This window comes from Oncorhynchus tshawytscha, linkage group LG12 (assembly GCF_018296145.1).
Source record: "Oncorhynchus tshawytscha isolate Ot180627B linkage group LG12, Otsh_v2.0, whole genome shotgun sequence".
In the NCBI taxonomy this organism is placed as follows: domain Eukaryota; kingdom Metazoa; phylum Chordata; class Actinopteri; order Salmoniformes; family Salmonidae; genus Oncorhynchus; species Oncorhynchus tshawytscha.
Genome location: NC_056440.1, coordinates 54,045,635 through 54,067,005, shown reverse-complemented (window position 1 = coordinate 54,067,005; position 21,371 = coordinate 54,045,635). Strand labels below are relative to the sequence as shown.

Sequence of the window (21,371 nt, the reverse complement as noted above, 5' to 3'; positions counted from 1 at the left end):
TGCAGGTTGGAACAGTTGAACAGAACCCCAAAAAATGTTGGTTCTGTTCATAACTAAATGATTGGAAAATAACTTTGGTTCCAACCCCTGACTCAAACTGACACTGAAACTCATTCATGGGTTCAATTGTATGTTTCATATCAAATCACACAAATCACTGCCTGTGAACTAAACTCAGGACGACAGTTTTTATTTTATAATTTAAAAAAACTTAGCACATATATTTTCTCATATCCACTAACAAAGTCAGACAATGAAGATATGACTTTGACTATATTAAGGCATTCATAGCGAGTTTAAAGTTCAAAGCAATCGTATGCAGTTACAGTGAGTCAACGGAGTATTAACTAGAGCTATCATAACTCTAGAGACATCAGTTCTAACGACACAATGCCATGAGTCATCTCTTTACAGGCTCTGCTGTATTTTAGCAAAAGGGATTATTTTCAATCACGTATTGTTGTTGGAAGCCTATGGCCTAGAGGTGCAGTTAGCCACCCACACACACTCACAAACTCTGTAGTACATACTCGGTAGTGGAGTCCACAGTCGAGGGGCTACTCTTCTGCACCACTTCAAGCTGCTATTTCTAAACAGCAGTCGACAGAGTGCCAAGTCCAGTAATGTGCAGCCGCACGGAAAACGCCTTTGTGCCTCCTCCAGTACTTGGGTTGATGATTTACATCAACGCAGTTTGGGAGCTTTCTCATTGACTTTGACTCAATTTTAGGATAAATTAGGCAAGTTCTAACAAGCACGCAAACATGTGATCAAATATTTCAGACGTCAGGAGGATAGGACGTCACGACGACTGAGTGCGTGTGTGCGTGCATGTGTCTCTGAGTGTGTGTGTGTGTGTGTGCGTGCATGTGTCTCTGAGTGTGTGTGTGTGTGTGTGTGTGCGTGCATGTGTCTCTGAGTGTGTGTGTGTGTGTGCATGTGTCTCTGAGTGTGTGTGTGTGTGTGCGCGTGCATGTGTCTCTGAGTGTGTGTGTGTGTGTGTGTGTGTGCGCATGCATGTGTCTCTGAGTGTGTGTGTGCGTGTGCGTGTGTGTGTGCGTGCGTGTGTCTCTGAGTGTGTGTGTGCGTGTGCGTGTGTGTGTGCGTGCGTGCGTGTGTCTCTGAGTGTGTGTGTGTGTGTGTGCATGTGTCTCTGAGTGTGTGTGTGTGCGTGCATGTGTCTCTGAGTGTGTGTGTGTGAGTGTGTTGTGATGGAGCGTCCTCCAGAAGCGGAGCATCTGTATCTGTCACAGGCTGATTGATGACTCCTCTGAATCTCTGAAATATGCATTAGTCCTGCCACAGATTGAAACTGTATATTGGCCTATTTACATCCCATTATACAGACAAGGTGTTACACAAACACAAACACACATGGTGGTGGCATACTTAGGCATGTATAAACTTCTCTTTTCACCACCCAGGTCCAATGTAACCTACATCTCATGACTTTTTCCTCATTTTGTTGTGTCACAAAGTGGGTTTAAAATGTATTTAATTTTATTTTTTTAAACTCTGTAATACTCTGTAATGTCAAAGTGGTAGAAAAATTATAATATTTGTCATCCCCCTGAGTCAATACATGTTAGAATCACCTTTGGCAGCGATTATAGTTGTCTTTCTGGGTAAGTCTCTCAGAGCTTTGCACACACACTTAATGTGTTGTGAAATCTGTTGTGAATATTTTATAATGTTTTTAAAAATGCCTTCATTTTGCTGGAACCCTGGAAGAGCAGCAGCTTGGCAGCAGCTAATGGGGATCCATAATAAATCCAAAAACAAATACACCTGGATTGTCCAATATTTGCCAATATTCTTTTTAAAATTCTTCATTCTCTGTCATGTTGGTTGTCGATTGCTAAGCAGCCATTTTCAAGTCTCGCCATAGATTTTCAAACCGATTCAAGTATAAACTGTAACTAGGCCACTCAGGAACATTCAATGTCATTTTGGTAAGCAACTCAAGTGTATATTTGGCCTTGTGCTTAAGGTTACTGTGAATTTCTCGCCCTGTGTCTGTTGGGAAGCAGACTGAACCAGGTTTTTCCTCTAGGATTTTGCCTGTGCTTTGCTCTATTCCATTCATTTTTATCATAAAAAAACTCCCTAGTCCTTGTCGATGACAAGCATACCCATAACATGATGCAGCCACCACAATGCTTGAAAATATGAAGAGTGGTACTCGGTGATGTGTTGTGTTGGATTTGCTCCAAACATAACCCTTTGTATTCAGGACATAATTTAAGTGAAGTTTTACTTCAGTGCCTTTTTCAAACAGGATGCATGTTTTGGAATATTTTTTATTCTGTACAGACTCAATTAGCTTAGTATTGTCGAATAACTACAACATTGTCGATCCATCCTCACAGCCATTAAACTGTTTAAAAGTCATTATTGGCCTCATGGTGAAATCCCTGACCTCTCCGGCAACTGAGTTAGGAAGGACGCCCGTATCTTTGTAGTGACTAGGTGTATTGATACACTATCCAAATTGTAATTAATAACTTCACCATGCTCAAAGGGATATTCAATGCCTTTTTTTACCCATCTACAAATAGGTGCCCTTCTTTGTGAGGCATTGGAAAACCTCCCTGATCTTTATGGTTGATTCTGTGTATGAAATTCACAACTCGAATGAGGGACCGTACAGATAATTGCATGTGTGGGGTACAGAGATGAGGTAGTCATTAAAAAAATCATGTTAAACACTATTATCTTACACATAGTGAGTCCATGCAACTTATTATGTGACTTGTTATGTGACACATTTCTACTCCTGAACTTATTTAGGCTTGCCATAACAAAGTGGTTGAATACTTATTGAGTCAAGACATTTCAGCTTTTTATTTTAAATTAATTAGTTAGGCCAGTGACAGAACATCCCAATGAAATCCACTTTAAATTCAGGCTGTAACACAACAAAATGTGGAAAAAGTCAAAGGGTGTGAATACTTTCTGAAGGCACTGTATATGAAAGGGACCCTGTGAGGTTCTACATTAAGACCAGTATTACAAGGTTTCTAGGGTGTCTTTATGCATATGCTATAATCACTGACAAATACCTCTGGGTACTGCTTTGGCACTCCTGGTCTGCTGTATGCTAATGACCATGGAAGAGGATTTCTATTAGCTCCTATGGTGCCTTTCTGCACAAACATCCACATACACACGTGCCGAGCACACACACTCTGGAGAGAGAGAAACAGACAGACAGACAGAGAGAGAGAGAGAGCGAGAGAGGAGAGAGACCAAAAGAGAGACCAAGAGAGACCAAAATGGCGCCGACAGAGCTGGTCGCCTCGCTTCGAGTTCTTAGGAAACTATGCAGTATTTTATGTTTTTATGTATTATTTCTTACATTGTTACCCCAGGAAATCTTAAGTGATATTATATACAGCTGGGGAAAACAATTGTATATAAGAGCAACGTCAACTTACCAACATTACGACCAGGAATATGACTTTCCTATCATAACAACATACAGGAACTCAAGTCCTTCCGCTCACCCAACCTATAACCCCTTACAATCAAATGCCAGCCATTTTACCTACCAAGATTATTCTTGTCAGTTATAGTCACAGCTGTGTACGTTCCCCCTCAAGCAAACACCAATAGGGCCCTCAAGGAACTTCACTGGGCTCTGGGTAAACTAGAAGCCACATATCCATTTGTTGTAGCTGGGGATTTTAACAAAGCAAATTTGAAAACAAGGTAACCTAAATTATATCAGCATATTGTTTGCACGACGCATAGGGTTAATACTCTTGACCACTGCTACTCTAACTTCCACAATGCATACAAAGCCCTCCCCAACCCTCTCTTCAGCAAATCCGACCAGGACGCCATCTTGCTTGTACAGTCTAATGGGCAGAAACTCAAACAGGATGTACCAGTGATGAGAACCATTCAACGCTGGTCTGACCAATCGGATGCCACACTTCAAGATTGTTTTAATCACGCGGACTGGAATATGTTCCGGTCAGCCTCAGAGAGTAACATCGACCTATACGCTGACTCGTTGAATGAGTTTATAAAGAAGTGCATTGGAGATGTTGTACCCACTGTGACTATTAAAACCTACCCTAACAGGAAACCGTGGATGGATGGTGGCATTTCGCGCAACACTGAAAGAGCGATCCACCGCATTTAACCATGGAAAGAAGTCTGTAAATATGGCTGAATATAAACAGTGTAGTTATTCCCTCCATAAGGCAATCAAAGAAACAGGGACAAGGTGGAGTCGCAATTCTATGGCTCAGACACAAGACGTATGTGGCAGGGTCTACAGGAAATCACGGACTACAAAAATAAAAACAGCCACGTCACGCCCACAGACATCACGCTTTCAGACAAACTAAACACCTTCTTTGCCCGCTTTGAGGATAATACAGTGTCGCGGGATGCTAACAAGGACTGCCCCCCCCCCTCTCCTTCTCTGTGGCCGACGTGAGAAAGACATTTAAACGTGTTAACCCTCGCAAGGCTGCTGGCCCAGACGGCATCCCAAGCCGCATCCTCAGAGCACACACAGACCAGGTGGCTGGTGTGTTTCCGGACATATTCAATCGCTCCCTATCCCAGTCTGTTGTCTCCACATGCTTCAAGATGGCCACCATTCTTCCTGTACCCAAGAAGGAAAATATAACTGAACTAAATGACTACCGCCCCATAGCACTCACTTTTGTCATCATGAAGTGCTTTGAGAGGCTAGTCAAGGATCATATCACCTCCACCTGGCCATCCTAGACCAACTTCTATTTGCATACCGCCCCAACAGGTCCACAGTTGACACGATCGCCATCGCACTGCACACTGCCCTGTCCCATCTGGACAAAATTAATACCTATGTAAGAATGCTGTTCATTGACTACAGCTCAGCATTCAACACCATAGTACCCTCCAAGCTCATCATTAAGCTGGAGGCCCTGGGTCTCAACCCCGCCCTGTGCAATTGGGTCCTAGACTTTCTGATGGGCCGCCTCCAGGTGATGAAGGTAGGATATAACGTCTCCACTTCGCTGACCCTCAACACTGGGGCCCCAGAAGGTTGGGTGCTCAGCCCTCTCCTGTACTCCCTGTTCACCAAAAACTGCGTGGCCATGCACGCCTCCAACTCAATAATCAAGTTTGCAGACAACACAACAGCAGTGGGCTTGATCACCAACAACGACGAGACAGCCTACAGGGAGGAGGTGAGGGAACTCGGAGTGTGGTGTCAGGAAAACAACCTCTCACTCAACGTCAACAAAACCAAAGGAGATGATCGTGGACTTCAGGAAACAGCAGAGGGAGCACCCCCTATCCATATTGAAGGGACAGCAGTGGAGAAGGTGGAAAGTCTCAAGTTCCTTGGCGTACACATCAGAGACAAACTGAAATGGTCCACTCACACAGAGTGTGGTGAAGAAGGTGCAATCGCGCCTCTTCAACCTCAGGAGGCTGAAGAAATTTGGCGTGTCACCTAAAACCCTCACAAAGTTTACAGATGCACAATCAAGAGCATTCTGTCAGGCTGTATCACAGCTTGGTACAGCAACTGCACCGCCCTGAACTGCAAGGCACTCCAGAGGGTGGTGCGCTCTGCCCAACACATCACCGGGGGTAAACTACCTGCCAGCCAGGACACCTACAGCACCCGATGTCACAGGAAGGCCAAAAAACGTATCAAGGACAACAACCACCCGAGCCACTGCCTGTTTACACCACTATCATCCAGAAGGCGAGGTCAGTACAGGTGCATCATAGCTGGGACGAGAGATTGAAAAACAGCTTCTATCTCAAGGCCATCAGACTGCTAAACAGCAATCACTAACTCAGGGAGGCTGCTGCCTACATTGAGACCCAATCACTGGACACTTTAGTAAATGGATCACTAGTCACTTTAAACAATGCCACTTTAAACATGTTTACAAATCTCACATTACTCAAATCACATGTACAGTTGAAGACAGAAGTTTACATACACCTTAGCCAAATACATTTAAACTGAGTTGTTTTTCACAATTCCTGACATTTAATCCTAGTAGAAATTCCCTGCCTTAGGTTAGTTCTGATCACCACTTTATTTTAAGAATGTGAAATGTCAGAATAATAGTATAGAGAATGATTTACTTCAGCTTTTATTTAGTTCATCAAATTCCCGGTGGGTCAGAAGTTTACATACACTCAATTAGTATTTGTTAGCATTGTCTTTAAATTGTTTAACCTGGGTCATACGTTTCGGGTAGCCTTCCACAAGCTTCCCACAATAAGTTGGGTGAATTTTGACCCATTCCTCCTGACAGAGCTGGTGTAACTGAGTCAGATTTGTAGGATTCCTTGCTCGCACACACATTTTCAGTTCTGCCCACAAATCTTCTATGGGATTGAGGTCAGGGCTTTGTGATGACCACTCCAATACCTTGAGATTGTTGTCCTTAAGCCATTTTGACACAACATTGGAAGTATGCTTGGGGTCATTGACCATTTGGAAGACCCATTTGTGAACAAGCTTTAACTTCCTGACTGATGTCTTGAGATGTTGCTTCAATATATCCACATAATTTTCCTACCTCATGACGCCATCTATTTTGTGAAGTGCACCAATCCCTCCTGCAGTAAAGCACCTCCACAACATGATGCTGCCACCCCATGCTTCACGGTTGAGATGGTGTTCTTCGGCTTTCAAGCTTCCCCCCTTTTCCTCCAAACATAACGATGGTCATTATGGCCAAACAATTCCATTTTTGTTTCATCAGACCAGAGGCCATTTCTCCAAAAAGTACGATCTTTGTCCCCATGTGCAGTTGCAAACCGTAGTCTGGCTTTTTTATGGCGGTTTTGGAGCAGAGGCTTCTTCCTTGCTGAGCGGCCTTTCAGGTTATGTCGATATAGGACTCTTTTTACTGTGGACATAGATACTTCTGTACCTGTTTCCTCCAGCATCTTCACAAGGTCCTTTGCTGTTCATCTCTAGGAGACAGAACGCTTCTCCTTCGTGAGCTGTATGACGCCTGCGTGTTCCCGTGGTGTATACCTGCGTACTATTGTTCGTACAGATGAACGTGGTACCTTCAGGCATTTGGAAATTGCTCCCAAGAATGAACCAGACTTGTGGAGGTCTACAATTTTTTTCTGAGGTCTTGGCTGATTTCTTTTGATTTTCCCATTATGTCAAGCAAAGAGGCACTGAGTTTGAAGGTAGGCCTTGAAATTCATCCACAGGTACACCTCCAATTGACTCAAATGATGTCAATTAGCCAATCAGAATCTTCTAAATCCATGACATCCTTTTCTGGAATTTTTCAAGCTGTTTAAAGGCACAGTCAACTTAGTGTATTTAAACTTCTGACCTAGTGGAATTGTGATACAGTGAATTATAAGGGAAATAATCTGTCTGTAAACAATTGTTGGAAAAATTACTTGTGTCCTGCACAAAGTAGATGTCCTAACTGACTTGCCAGTGACTCCAACCTAAGTGTATGTCAACTTCTGACTTCAACTGTCTATACAGCTTTTTATACCATCTATTGCACCTTGTCTATGCCACTCGGCCATCGCTCATCAATATACTTATATGTACATATTCTCATTCACCCCTTTAGATTGGTGTGTATTAGGTAGTTGTTGGGGAATTGTTAGATTACTTGTTAGATATTACTGCACTGTCAGAACTAGAAGCACAAGCATTAACATCGGCTAATCATGTGTATGTGAGAGAGAGAGAGAGAGAGAGAGAGAGAGAGAGCGAGAGAGAGAGAGCAAGTACTGCTAAGGCTGTGTGTCTTGGGGCTTTCAAATGATGGAGTCAATGGCAGTGACATAAAGGGACTATTAAGACACCCACACACTCTCACACACATACACACACGTTTACTCACACAGATGTTGGAGACACAACAAGACAGTAGTGTTTCAATACTCTCCCCACACAAACAAACTTCACTCTGTCCTCCAGGGACTCTCATCTACATATGGACGCACGCACGCACGCACACACAGAGAGTGAGATGGACACACACACTCTGTCAGCACAGTCCAGCTGATGAGCTGACTGCCATCTTTAGAACTTTTGACGTTTGAAACACACACATTTGACACGTTTGAACAGAAAAGCACATACACACACACAGACAGACGCATATCTTATTATGCACATATTGTACACACAACAACCACCTACTTTTACACCGCAGAGACCTCACAGCTGTACTCCATGCTACATATTAATGCCATATACTCATTTAAATCAAAAAGATTTAGATGCAATTCTGAAAAGGCACAATGCACCTTCACTCATTTGATGGCTACCTCCTTTGCCCTCATCCAATCAAATCACACCTTGGTTCTTGGCTGCCTGGTGCATTGTGATATTGATTACCTGCCTGTGTGGGTTTTCCAGTGACACCATGACATGCACACTCGCACGTGCAAACGCACCAAACACACACACCCAACCCCACCCCCACACACACACACACCACGCGTTCGAATACACTGGGGAGTCGTTCTCATTGTCATGTTGCTCACTACGGAAGGTTAATGAGACAGAATAGACTCAAATGGCCTTGAACATTGATTTCATACCATGGATTAAACATCCTATTCTATTCACTAGTCACCACTTTCGTTCCAGCCCAGCGGTGAAATATCTGATTCAACCAATCAAGGGCCTAGTGAGCGGTTGATTAAGTGTGTTAGTGCTGGGCGAGAACAAAAGCTTCCACGCCGACACGCACTGAGGCCCCAAAAAGACCAGATTGGGGATCACGTAAAATGTATGGCACAAGAATGGATTGCAGTAAAGTCTTTAAAAAAAAACGTATCTTTGGTAAGTAACATATACGTCGCATGACAAGACAGGATCCGTTCTTACCTGTTGTCGAACCATTGAATAGAGAGCAGCAGCAGCAGATGTTCATCAGAGGAGAGCATGCAGAAAGGGGAGGGAGAGAGACAGAGATAGAGTCCACTGATTAGCTTTCAATTCCAGCATAGGACAATCATTCAGATCTTTTTTTCTCTCTCTCTCTCTCTCGCGCTATTTAATCATGTTTCAAATTGTCTCGGTTTGACAAAATGCATAGTACTTCAAATAAATGGATCGGCTTACTTCCCGATCTTACATATAATCCGCTGTTCACATATTCAGACCACTTTGTATTTGAACAGTGTTCCATGGGTTAGCTGACAACGTCACGGAAATGATGTACACTCTTCAATAGTGCAGAAGTCTGAGTTGTTGGGATTCTGGGTGGCCAGATGACTACCAACAATGACAGCAAACTGCCATATGGGTAATCGTAAGAGACTCATTTTTGCTAGTTTCATCTTGTTTGTCATAGATGGTCTTGTTTTTAGGTGTTTTGACTGATTTCATGTCAATGCTAATATGGCTAAAATTCGCTAGCTAGCTAACCAACAACTGTAACAATGTAGTAGAGAGACAACAAGTCCTCATGGTGCAAATGTATTTATGTTTTTCAGTAAACACTGGAGATGAAACATGGTTTACATGTTGTCAACAATCTGACCCATAGTTACGCACACGTCGGTTTTGTTGCTAAACAACCCGCGCGTCTATAGGCTGCACGATGCTCAACGCAACAAACTATTTTGCCACTCATCACAACTGTGGCATGAACTGATTTTTCTACCCAGAGGATGAACATTTTCTACCCAGAGGTTGATATGCAATTGTAGGCCTATATTCTGTGTAGGTTGAAGGTAATCTATGTCAAGGTTGGGATATTCTTCCTTCCACATGTCCCTCCCCCTCGATACCTCATGGGGGCTGATCACACAATAGGCTACCCTTAACCACTCCTCATATACAGCCAATAGCAAGCCTCGTTCCTTCATTAATGAGGTAATTAATAAAAATCACATTCTCTCTCTCTCCCTTCATCTGTGCATGGGAAAGGGGGAGGAGAGGAAAAGGAGGAAGGCCAAGAAAGCAGGTCGAGCCTCGGGAGAGAGTGAGTTCGAGATAGAGAGTGGAGCAGAGTGAGAAAGAAAGAAAGAAAAAATAATGAGACAGAAAGAGAGAGAAAGATGCGTATGCAGAGAGAAAACAAGCATATGTTGAGGTGCTGTTCGAAGGTACATCCTTTCCTGCACTAGAAGTAGGGTTGGGTGGTATCCAGTTTTTCATATCGTCATACCGTCCTTCTCTCATACCGGGTTATATTTAGTATCACCGGCTTAGCACACAAGGGGGCGCCAAAAAAGCCCATTGGGCATCTATGACAAGAAAGGTAACAAAATGTGCACAAGTAACAGCGAATTTCAATGGAAGCTGCTAGTTAAATATGCTAACCAACGCAAATGAAAATAAACAAATTGCAAAGACGGGCAATCTAGCTCATACATAGGAAGGAGTTACCAAATGTCATTTTTGTTTGGACATTTACAAGCAAACGTGAACGAGAGACATTGTGCAAACGGCCAACGGTTTGACGCATGCTTGTCTGGAGGAAGAATAGTACTGGCTCTGGAGCTGCATGTGTAGGCTACACGCGGTGTCTGTGTGGAGTCTGGAGTCACTAGGGCAACAGGCCTGCCTGCTCTGTTCCTAGAAGAAAAGACGGAGGAGAATGGGGAGGGAAAAAAACGCAAGGAAATCAAGATAGTGGCAGCTGTACAAATAACTCATCCAAAGGGCTTTGGCTTCTCAAACCTGGCAGGAAGCTTACACAATATGATGCCCCGTCCCCATATCAATTCAGCCACTCAATTAGATTAAATAGCAAGTTAAACTTAGGTTTGACGTTAATGCAGAATTCTGCGGGTTTTTTCACGCAGGAAAAAAATATAAAAGCATAAGAAATGTCTTGTTGCTGTTTGGAAACACAGACGTAAAATGCTTCTTATTGTAATTTCTGCTCGGCATCAGACTCATTTCGTGCTTCAGTTGCACTTCTCCAGTCAGATGAGAATTCACAAAAGGGCATTCTATCAGCAGACAGACTCTGACTGATGTGAAGCTGCTTTGGAACTTTTCTCTGTGTAGCCAGCCTACTTTTCTCCGGGAAAATAAAAAATTAACTTCAAGCAAAACATTAGGAAATGTAGCCGGCTACAGTCTTTTTTATGACAAATGTCGTTTTTGCAAACAAGACCTTGCTTTTTCATTATAAACTCATTAGCGTTGCACTTCTGTTGTCATTTGATGAAAATGCAATCTGCTGAATGTGGTGCACTAAAATATTTTCTGTGAAGAAAACTATAGTTGCATGTCCCTGATCAGTCTATTGAAGCAAAACAAAAACACTGTTGACTTTCTTGCCCCCATCAGGATCGCAGTGGAGAAGGTGAAAAGCTTCAAGTTCCTCGGTGAACACATCACTGACAATCTGAAATGGTCCACCCACACAGATGGTGTGGTGGAGAGGGCGCAACAGCACCTCTTCAACCTCTGGAGGCCGAAGAAATTTGGCTTGGCCCCTAAGACCATCACAAACTCTTACAGATGCACCATTGAGAGCATCCTGTCAGGCTGTATCATCACCTGGTATGGCAACTGCACCGCCCGCAACCGCAGAGCTCTCCGGAGGGTAGTGCAGTCTGCACAAAGCATCACCTGGGGCACACTGCCTGCCCTCCAGGACATCTGCAGCACCTGATGTAACAGGAAGGCCAAAAAGATCATCAAGGACATCAACCACACAAGCCACGGCCTGTTCACCCCGCTATCATCTAGAAGGCAAGGTCAGTACAAGTGCATCAAAGCTGGGACCGAGAGACTGAAAAACAGGCCATTACACTGTTAATTAGCCATCACAAGCTAGCATCCATCCAGTACCCTGCCCTGAACTTAGTCACTACTGTATCATTAGCCGATTACCACCAGGTTACTCTACCATGCACCTTAGAGACTGCTGCCCTATGCACATAGACATGGAACACTGGTCACTTTAATAATGGAACACTGGTCAGTTTAATAATCTCTACATACTGTTTTACTCAGTTAGTATGTACTTACTGTATTCTAGTCAAGGCCATCCTACTAAACTATTGCTGTATAAGACAGACAGACAGACAGACAGACAGACAGACAGACAGACAGACAGACAGACAGACAGACAGACAGACAGACAGACAGACAGACAGACAGACAGACAGACAGATAGACAGATAGACAGATAGATAGGTTTTTCTTTATTTGTACTATTTTCTACAGTGTAGAATAACAGTGAAGACATCAAAACTATGAAATAACACATATGGAATCATGTAATCATTCCGTGTATGAAAATCCCTAATAAATTCCCCTTTGCATTCTATTTGTGCTACTGGTGCCTGTTTTGTTATTGAACTTGGTGACGTGGAAATGCCCCACCCTTGATCTTGCTACATTCTTAATGCGTTTGAGACAATCGGTTGTGTTGTGACAAGGTAAGATACAGAAGATAGCTGTCACGTTCTGACCATAGTTCTTTTGTGTTTTCCTTGTTTTAGTGTTGGTCAGGATGTGAGCTGGGTGGGCATTCTATGTTGTGTGTCTAGTTTGTCCGTTTCTATGTATGGCCTGATATGGTTCTCAATCAGAGGCAGGTGTTAGTCATTGTCTCTGAATGGGAACCATATTTAGGTAGCTTGTTTTGTGTTGGGGTTTGTGGGTGGTTGTTTCCTGTCTTTGTGTTCTCTGCACCAGATAGGACTGTTTTGGGTTTTTCCACGGTTGTTATTTTGTATTTGTGTAGTGTTCATGTTATCGTCTTTTATTAAACATGGTGAACACGAACTACGCTGCATTTTGGTCCTCCTCTCCTTCCACGGAAGAAAACCGTTACAATAGCCCTATTTGGTACAATACCAAGTCCATATTATGGCAAGAACAGCACAAATAAGCAAAGAGAAATGACAGTCCATCATTACTTTAAGATGTGAAGGTCAGTCGATTAGGAACACTTCAAGAACTTTGAAAGTTTCTTCTAGCGCAGTCGCAAAAACCATCAAGCGCTATGATGAAATTAACTCTCATGAGGACCGCCACAGGAAAGGAATACCCAGAGTTACCTTTGCTGCAGAGGATAAGTTCATCAGAAATTGCAGCCCAAATAAATGCATAGTTTATTTTATTGTACCCAAATGAAGGTGTGCTGTGTAAAGGCACGGGAACGAAGACCAAACAAACAACTATACAAAAACACAGGGCTGAAACCCCCTCCCCCCCAAAAAATAGGAGTACCTCGAATAAATAACACATGTGCACAATGATTAACACACGGGACGAGACCCGTAAACATCTGCGCAATCCACAATGCCACGAAAGCCAACACACACAGCACAGGTACACACACGCACCAACAGACATTGGAACAATAATCGACAGCACCATGGTGAACAAAGGGCACATATATACAAATACAATCAGTGGGAATAGGGGACAGGTGTGCGTAATGAAATGTGGAATGACCACCAGAGGGCAGGCTGGGCTCATGGATATTACCCCAGCCTTGGCATGTGAGTCAAGGTGATCAGAGGCAATTAAGCACAGCTGACGGGTACTAATGAGCTATTCTCTTTACCCTACAAGAGAGAGGAGGGAACCGGCAGTGGCAAGAGGAAAAGAAAGAAAAGAGTGTTTGCTCCTCCAAAGGAGAGGACATACGTTTCGGAAGATGAAAAGATGAAGGAGACAAACTACTTTTGGAGGATAGCCACCACGAGAGGGGAGCTATCCAGGAAAGAACCATTAAGACGGTGACAAATCCGGGATTTATGTTATAGTTTAAAGATAATCGTCTTGTGTTCCTTTTCGTGTAAAGAAGAAGATTTATTTTTTCCTTGGGAGATCCTCATTGATTGTGTTGGACTGTTTGAGTTGGAAGAAATCCCTCAATAGAGAACTTTGTTCGTTTATTCCACCTTTCCACTTTAGAGTAACACCAAATTACTTGGTCAGCTCACAGAAAGTTCCGGAGGGATCCGTGACACTATCCCATCTGGTTTGCGTTTAGTGGGACTATAATTTATTTTTCAACAGGACAATGACCCAACACACCTTCAGGCTGTTTAAAACCTATTTGTCCAGAAAGGAGCGTGGTGGAGTGCTGCATCAGATGACCTGGCCTCCACAATCACCCGACCTCAACCCAATTGAAATGGTTTGGGAGGAGTTGGACCGCAGAGTGAAGGAAAAGCAGCCAACAAGTGCTAAGCATAAGTGGGAACTCCTTCAAGAGTGTTAGAAAAGCATTCCAGGGGAAGCTGGTTGAGAGAATTCCAAGAGTGCACAAACCGGTCATCAAGGCAAAGGTAGCTACTTTAAAGAATCTCAAACATAAAATTAGATTTGTTTAACACTTTTTTGGTTACTACATGATTCAATATGTGTTATTTATAGTTTTGATGTCTTCACTATTATTCTACAATGTATAAAATACTCCAAATAAAGAAAAACCCTTGAATGAGTAGGTTTGTTCAAACTTTTGACTGGTACTGTATACATTTTCTTTATACTCCAGTCTACGAAATTGCTTGTTCTAATATTATATATTTCTTAATTCCATTCTTGTACTTTTAGATTTCTGTGTTTTGTTGTCAATTGTTAGATATTACTGTACTTTTGGAGCTAGGAACACAAGCATTTCGCTAACCTCACAATAACATCTGCTAAATATGTGTATGCGACCAATAATATTTGTATTTTTAAAATGTGTATTTTTCCTTGGTGTCCACATCACCAACAAACTATCATGGTCCAAACACACTAAGACAGTCGTGAAGAGGGCACAACAAAACCTTTTCCCCCTCAGGAGACTGAAAAGATTTGGCATGGGTCCTCAGATCCTCAAAAGGTACTACAGCTGCACCATCGAGACCATCCTGACTGGTTGCATCACTGCCTGGTATGGCAACTGCTCGGCCTCTGATCGCAAGGCACTACAGATGGTAGTACACTACAGCCCTGTACATTACTGGGGCCAAACTTCCTGCCATCCAGGACCTCTATGCCAGGCGGTGTCAGAGGAAGGTCGTAAAAATTGTCAACGACTCCAGCCACCCAGGTCATAGACTGTTCTCTCTGCTAATGCACGGCAACGTGGTACCGAAGGGCCAAGTCTAGGACCAAAAGGCTCCTTAACAGCTTCTACCCCCAAGCCTAAGGACTCCTGAACAGCTAATCAGAGGGCTACCCAGACCCCTCTTTTACGCTGCAGCTACTCTCTGTTTATTCTTTTATATTTTGTTTTATATTTTTTACTTAACACTTTTTTTTCTTAACTTCTTAAAGCATTGTTGATTAAGAGCTTGTAAATAAGCATTTCACTGTAAGGTGTTGTATTCAGGTGGATGTGACAAACATTTATCATTTTCTTGTTGATTTGATTCTATCATTCAGCCTACAGTAGCAGCCAATGTGTGGTGTTCAATGTAGGCCTTTAACCTGTTTATCCAGGTGACTGAAAATGTTGGTGTTTGATGCAAGAAAACACTTTCCAAATTAAATGCATTATTAATCCCATAACATTATTTCAAAGATTCAGACAAATTATACTACCATCTGCCTATTGGCTACGTAGCTTATTCAAGACCGCCTCAAAATACAACACTGCCCCTTAAAGACTAAAAAAACTATTTAAATGACTCGCTTTTCAAAGATGTCTAGAAATGTACACGTTTTGTGCTCTTGTAGGAAGCAATAACTCCCCTTTTGCTGACTACAAATTATCTATAACTGAGCTAATAACTCACTAATTAGCAAAGGATATGAACAAAATGTTCACACGTGGCTACATGCCTCTCCTGCTTTGATCTCAAAACAAGCGTATCTACTCACAACCGCTCATCCAGTTCAAAGTAAATGCCACAGATCCATATATGGCAATGGTCTATTTGCATTTGGGGCGGTAGCTGGCTGAGTGGTTAGAGTGTTTGGCCAATAACCGAAAGAGTGTTGGATCGAATCCCAGAGCTAAAAAAAATATGTTGTTCTTCCCCTGAACAAGGCAGTTAACCCACTGTTCCCCGGGAGTTCATCATTGTAAATAAGAATTTGTTCTTAACTGACTTGCCTAGTTAAATAAATGTTACAAAATATATATATATATAGGCTATGATTGGTTATGCCGCACCGGTCTGTATAGAGAACGGGCTCCGTCTTGCATGTCAATGCAATTAGAATCCTACTCAGATGCGTTCTCTTGCACAGTTAGTTATGTTCAGGGTTGGGTAGGTGACTTTCTAAATGTAATCCTTTACAGTTACTAGTTACTTGTCCAAAACTGTAATCAGTAATGTAACTTTTGGATTACCCAAACTCGGTAACGTAATCTGATTACATTCAGTTACTTTTAGATTCTTTCCCATTAAGAGGCATTAGAAGAAGACAAAAATGTATGTTACCAATTGAGGATATTGCAGGATAAATCAATGTTAAAGTTTACATAACTGGCCATACATGGATGTTAAATTGTACTGTATGGGTTGGATATGTAGGCTTCTTTTAACCCATCGCTTTCTACTACATATAGTAATACGATTAAATTGCATCTTTACATTTATATATATAATTTTCAAGTCCAAAAATGGATGTAGCAACTACAGATTGCCCCTTTAAGTCTATCAAAAGTGTGCAAGTTTGAGCATGTGTCCGTTAGGACTGTGGATGTATTTTTATCAGCATGAATTAGATTGAGGCTTGGATCCGCATATATGCAGCTGTTGCAAGAGCGCATTTCTCACTGGCTGTCCACTGGTTTAAAAAACAATGACTGATAGGCAGATTCAACTTCTTGAATTCAACCATTATTGGGTTCAGATATACATTTAGATTTGTGAACAGCCGTCCACAACAACCACAATCCGTAAGGCGCAAATAGCTAAATGGGAGAGCAGCAGTGTGATTCACATCAATGCGCTGTGTAGATATCAATAATAAGTGATATCCGTATCGCTGTAGACGACACCACTGCTGTCATCCTTACCTCCAAGCGTTTATTCAAGTTGGATAATCTTTGGATGCCGACAGGAGTCGCACCATTGGAAGACAGCTCAAACTAAAAGCTATTTTTGCTCTGCTCTTTTCCAGCAATCCATCAAACACATTTGGTACGTCATTACAGTGTTCTCTGACTTGTGGTCAGACTCGCTCAGGTGGAACAAACGTAAACTTGCGCCTTTTTTCAATGCTGATTTGAATGTCATTAAGAAAACAGAGTATTGTCAAATATTTTTTTCGCAAACATCCTTTCTGAATTTAAAAGTAATCCTCGAAGTAATCATCTGGTTTTTCAAAAATTTCTGTAATCTGAGTACGATATTTTTGCTTGTAACGTAGGGTAGCCTAGTGGTTAGAGCGTTGGACTAGTAACGGGAAGGTTGCAAGTTCAAACCCCCGAGCTGACAAGGTACAAATCTGTCGTTCTGCCCCTGAACAGGCAGTTAACCCACTGTTCCTAGGCCGTCATTGAAAATAAGAATTCTTTCTTAACTGACTTGCCTAGTTAAATAAAAGTAAAAGATTACATATACTGTTTTTTTGTAATCCATTACATGTTGCATTGAAAGGGTACGTGGCATTGAAAGTGGCTAATATTGCATTGATTTGATCACAATTGCCAAAGGAAAGGGAAACGTTGATAGTGTCGAGTGATGTTCAATCTTGTGCATCTCTCTGTGGGCTGATATTTCTACTGTGTGGCAGTCCCCAGCGAGCTTAGAGGGAACATTGATTGACGGCATTGAATCCCGTGGCTATTTCCAAATACTCCTGTATATGTTAAACTCAACAAAAAAAGAAACGTTCCTTTTTCAGGACCCTGTCTTTCAAAGATAATTCATAAAAATCCAAATAACTTCACAGATCTTCATTGTAAAGGGTTTAAACACTGTTTCCCATGCTTCTTCAATGAACCATAAACAATTAATGAACATGCACCTGTGGAATGTTCATTAAGACACTAACAGTTTACAGACGGTAGGCAATTAAGGTCACAGTTATAAAAATTTAGGCCACTAAAGAGGCCTTTCTACTGAATCTGAAAAACACCAAAAGAAAGATGCCCAGGGTCCCTGCTCATCTGCGTGAACGTGCCTTAGGCATGCTGCAAGGTGGCATGATGACTGCAGATGTGGCCAGGGAAATAAATTGCAATGTCCGTACTGTGTTATGCCTAAGACAGCGCTACAAGGAGACAGGACGGACAGCTGATCGTCCTCGCAGTGGCAGATCACATGTAACAAAACCTGCACAGGATCGGTACATCGAACATCACACCTGCGGGACAGGTACAGGATGGCAACAACAATTGCCCGAGATACAGCAGGAACGCACAATCCCTCCATCAGTGCTCAGACTGTCCGCAATAGGCTGAGAGAGGCTGGACATCACCGGCAACAACATCGCCTACGGGCACAAACCCTCGCTGGAACAGACAGGACTGGCAAAAAGTGCTCTTCACTGACGAGTCGTGGTTTTGTCTCACCAGGGCTCATTCGTGTGTATTTTTCCATTTGCTTCAGAGGAGAAACCAAACTGCCATGAATGATTTATCATCGAATAGATATGTGAAAAACACCTTGAGGATTGATTCTAAACAACGTTTGCCATGTTTCTGTAGATATTATGGAGTTAATTTGGAAAAAAGTTTGCCGTTGTAATGACTGAATTTTCGGGGTTTTTTCTTAGCCAAACTTGATGAACAAAACGGAGCGATTTCTCCTACACAAATAATCTTTTTGGAAAAACTGAACATTTGCTATCTAACTGAGAGTCTCCTCATTGAAAACATCCGAAGTTCTTGAAAAGGTAAATGATTTTATTTGAATGCTATTCTTGTTTTTGTGAAAATGTTGCCTGCTGAATGCTAGGCTTAATGCTATGCTAGCTATCAATACTCTTACACAAATGCTTGTGTAGCTATGGTTGAAAAGCATATTTTGAAAATCTGAGATGACAGTGTTGTTAACAAAAGGCTAAGATTGTGAGTGAATGTATTTCTTTCATTTCATTTGAGATTTTCATGAATAGTTAACGTTGCGTTATGGTAATGAGCTTGAGGCTATGATTACGCTCCCGGATACGGGATTGCTCGACGCAAGAAGTTAACAAGCCCAGGGCTGGATGGACAACAGCAACATACACAGAAACATACATACTGTACTAATGCTTTATTGTGGGCTGTTGCTGCTACTACTCACTAAAGTCTATAATGAGATGCTGAGTTCCCTTCAGGCTTGATTACAGCATGGACATGGATATATAAACAGATACACACACACACACACACACACACATATACACCTATTTATTATAGTCTACATTATGGGACTATAAACAGTTTGAGTTTTCCTCCCATCACTGATCATTAGCCATAATAGGACTTCTTAGTACATCTCATGTCATCATTACGACAGCATTATGTAGGCCTTACAAGGCCTTATAACAGCTCATAACACACTCATAATGTCCTTAATAATCTTCTCATAACGTTTTACTGCTGTGGATCTAACAATATAAAGCAACTCCATATGTTCCTTTTAATGACAGGGGTTTTACACAACACACAGCATTCAGCTAGACAGTGTATTCACTAAAAGACAGGGGAGAGAGAGAGAGAATGAGGGAGAGAAATACGGAAAGAGTTCTCTGTCACATGATGAAACGATGAGAGAGTGTCCTCGGGCTCCATTATGATGACACGAAAAAGTGGCATGCTGGTGTCATGAGAGACCATGTTAGTCACTATAATTTGTGGCATAATGCATTTCACAACTGCTTGTAATATGACGGCCATGTTTTCAGCACTTTTGCCATTGTGATAAAGGGGAGCAGACACTTAGTCATATCTTGTTGAGATATGTCACACAGTATCTACTGTGTCATTACTTTTTGGGGTTTTGCTTACGGGGCAGTTGGGAGTTTGGTCGGTGAGATAGAGAGATAGAGATTGTCATTTTCCCCTTCATAATTACTTTTGAATTAAGCTGAGTCAGACTTCCTCAGTATTCCCGTGGTAAGATAGCCATGCGTGTTGTATGCCTCTAACAGAGCACGCTAACTTCACTAGCCTAACCCTAGAATGGAGGTGTGCTGGTGTTTGGTGCCATCCCATAATGTACGTTGTCTTCCTATTCCTATCCACTCTTAATCTTGTTTCAGCAATTCATTCATTAAACTATTCATCCTACAGGCAAAAGTAAATTAAGACAAGCTTTATGTTTTATATTTTAGCTAGTGTGAAGGTTCAAAATATAACTATTGGCTGGCAGGCGATTTACATTGTGACTCATTGATCCTGCTCAATGGTATTACCCCTCCTGTCTGCTCTCATCTATCGCACTCTGTCTCTCCTACTCACCCACCCACACACACACACGCGTCTATCCTGGAAACATGGTATGCAATATAGTAGTAGGTGAGTACTGAGTAGGTGCTGAGGCTGCAGACCTGAGTCTACATAGATATATTACATTACTCTGTCAAGCATTCATGAAAACAAACCGAATTTGTATTGGAAACAGCCAGGAATGCCAGATCTGCCTATGCATGTGTACAGGAATGCCAGATAAGCCTGAGTATGTGTTTAGTGCTGCTAGATCCACCTCGGTATGTGTTCAGGGTTGCCAGATTTGCTTCAGTATGTGTTCCGGGTTGCCAGGTCTTCCTTAGTATGTGTACAGAGTTGCCAGATCTGCCTCAGTACGTGTTCAGGGTTGCCAGATCCGTATCAGTATGTGTTCAGAGTTTCCAGAACTGCCGCAGCCTGTGCTCAAGGTTGGCAGTTCTAACTCAGTGTAAGTGTTTAGGGTCACCAGATCTTCCACAGACTGTGTTCAGGGTTGCCAGATCTGCCACAGACTGTGTTCAGGGTTGCCAGATCTGCCACAGACTGTGTTTGGGGTTGCCAGATCTGCCTCAGCCTGTGCTCAGCATTACCAGATCTGCCACAGACTGTATTCAGGGTTGCCAGATCTGCATCAACCTGTGTTCACCTCTCATAGTATCCACTACTATTTGTTACGGGTGGCATATATCGTGGCAATTTCCTGTATTACCAAATGAAGAGAGAGCAAACCACACACAAGTCAGAGTTATATATTTAAAGTCCATCTTTAATTATATGAGATTCACCATAGCCCTTTGACTCTCAGATCAATTCAGTGTCTATAAATGAATTCTGAGAGTGCTTACAAAAGAATACTTCATCTTTTATAGCCAAGATTACACCCCTCTAAACTCACAATGACGAACCACAGATCTTAGGAACTTCACAAAGGGCCTTTTACTTGAAAGAGGAGTATCCCATAGCCAGATAGCATTAGCTATAAATTATCGTTCAGTTTGGTTTCTTAGACAAGGTTCTACTTCTCGTTCTTGGTACTTCATATTACCAAAACATTACCTCGTCCAATGGCATATATCAATTGTCAAATCTAGATAC

The 21,371-nt window shown here is 42.2% G+C and overlaps 1 protein-coding gene across 5 annotated transcripts in view; it reads right to left on the bottom strand.

Moving 5' to 3' along the window:
* LOC112232296 (serine/threonine-protein kinase BRSK2-like) overlaps window positions 1-21,371 on the bottom strand; it is a 162,681-nt gene that overhangs the window by 87,355 nt on the left and 53,955 nt on the right. The window contains exon 1 of one of the 5 annotated variants that reach the window (XM_042330750.1): window positions 531-723. The exons of the other annotated variants lie outside the window; for them this stretch is intronic. The gene's annotated coding sequence lies outside the window, so the exon portion shown is untranslated. Of the gene's footprint in view, window positions 1-530; window positions 724-21,371 lie in introns of those variants that run through there. 5 annotated transcript variants of the gene reach the window in all.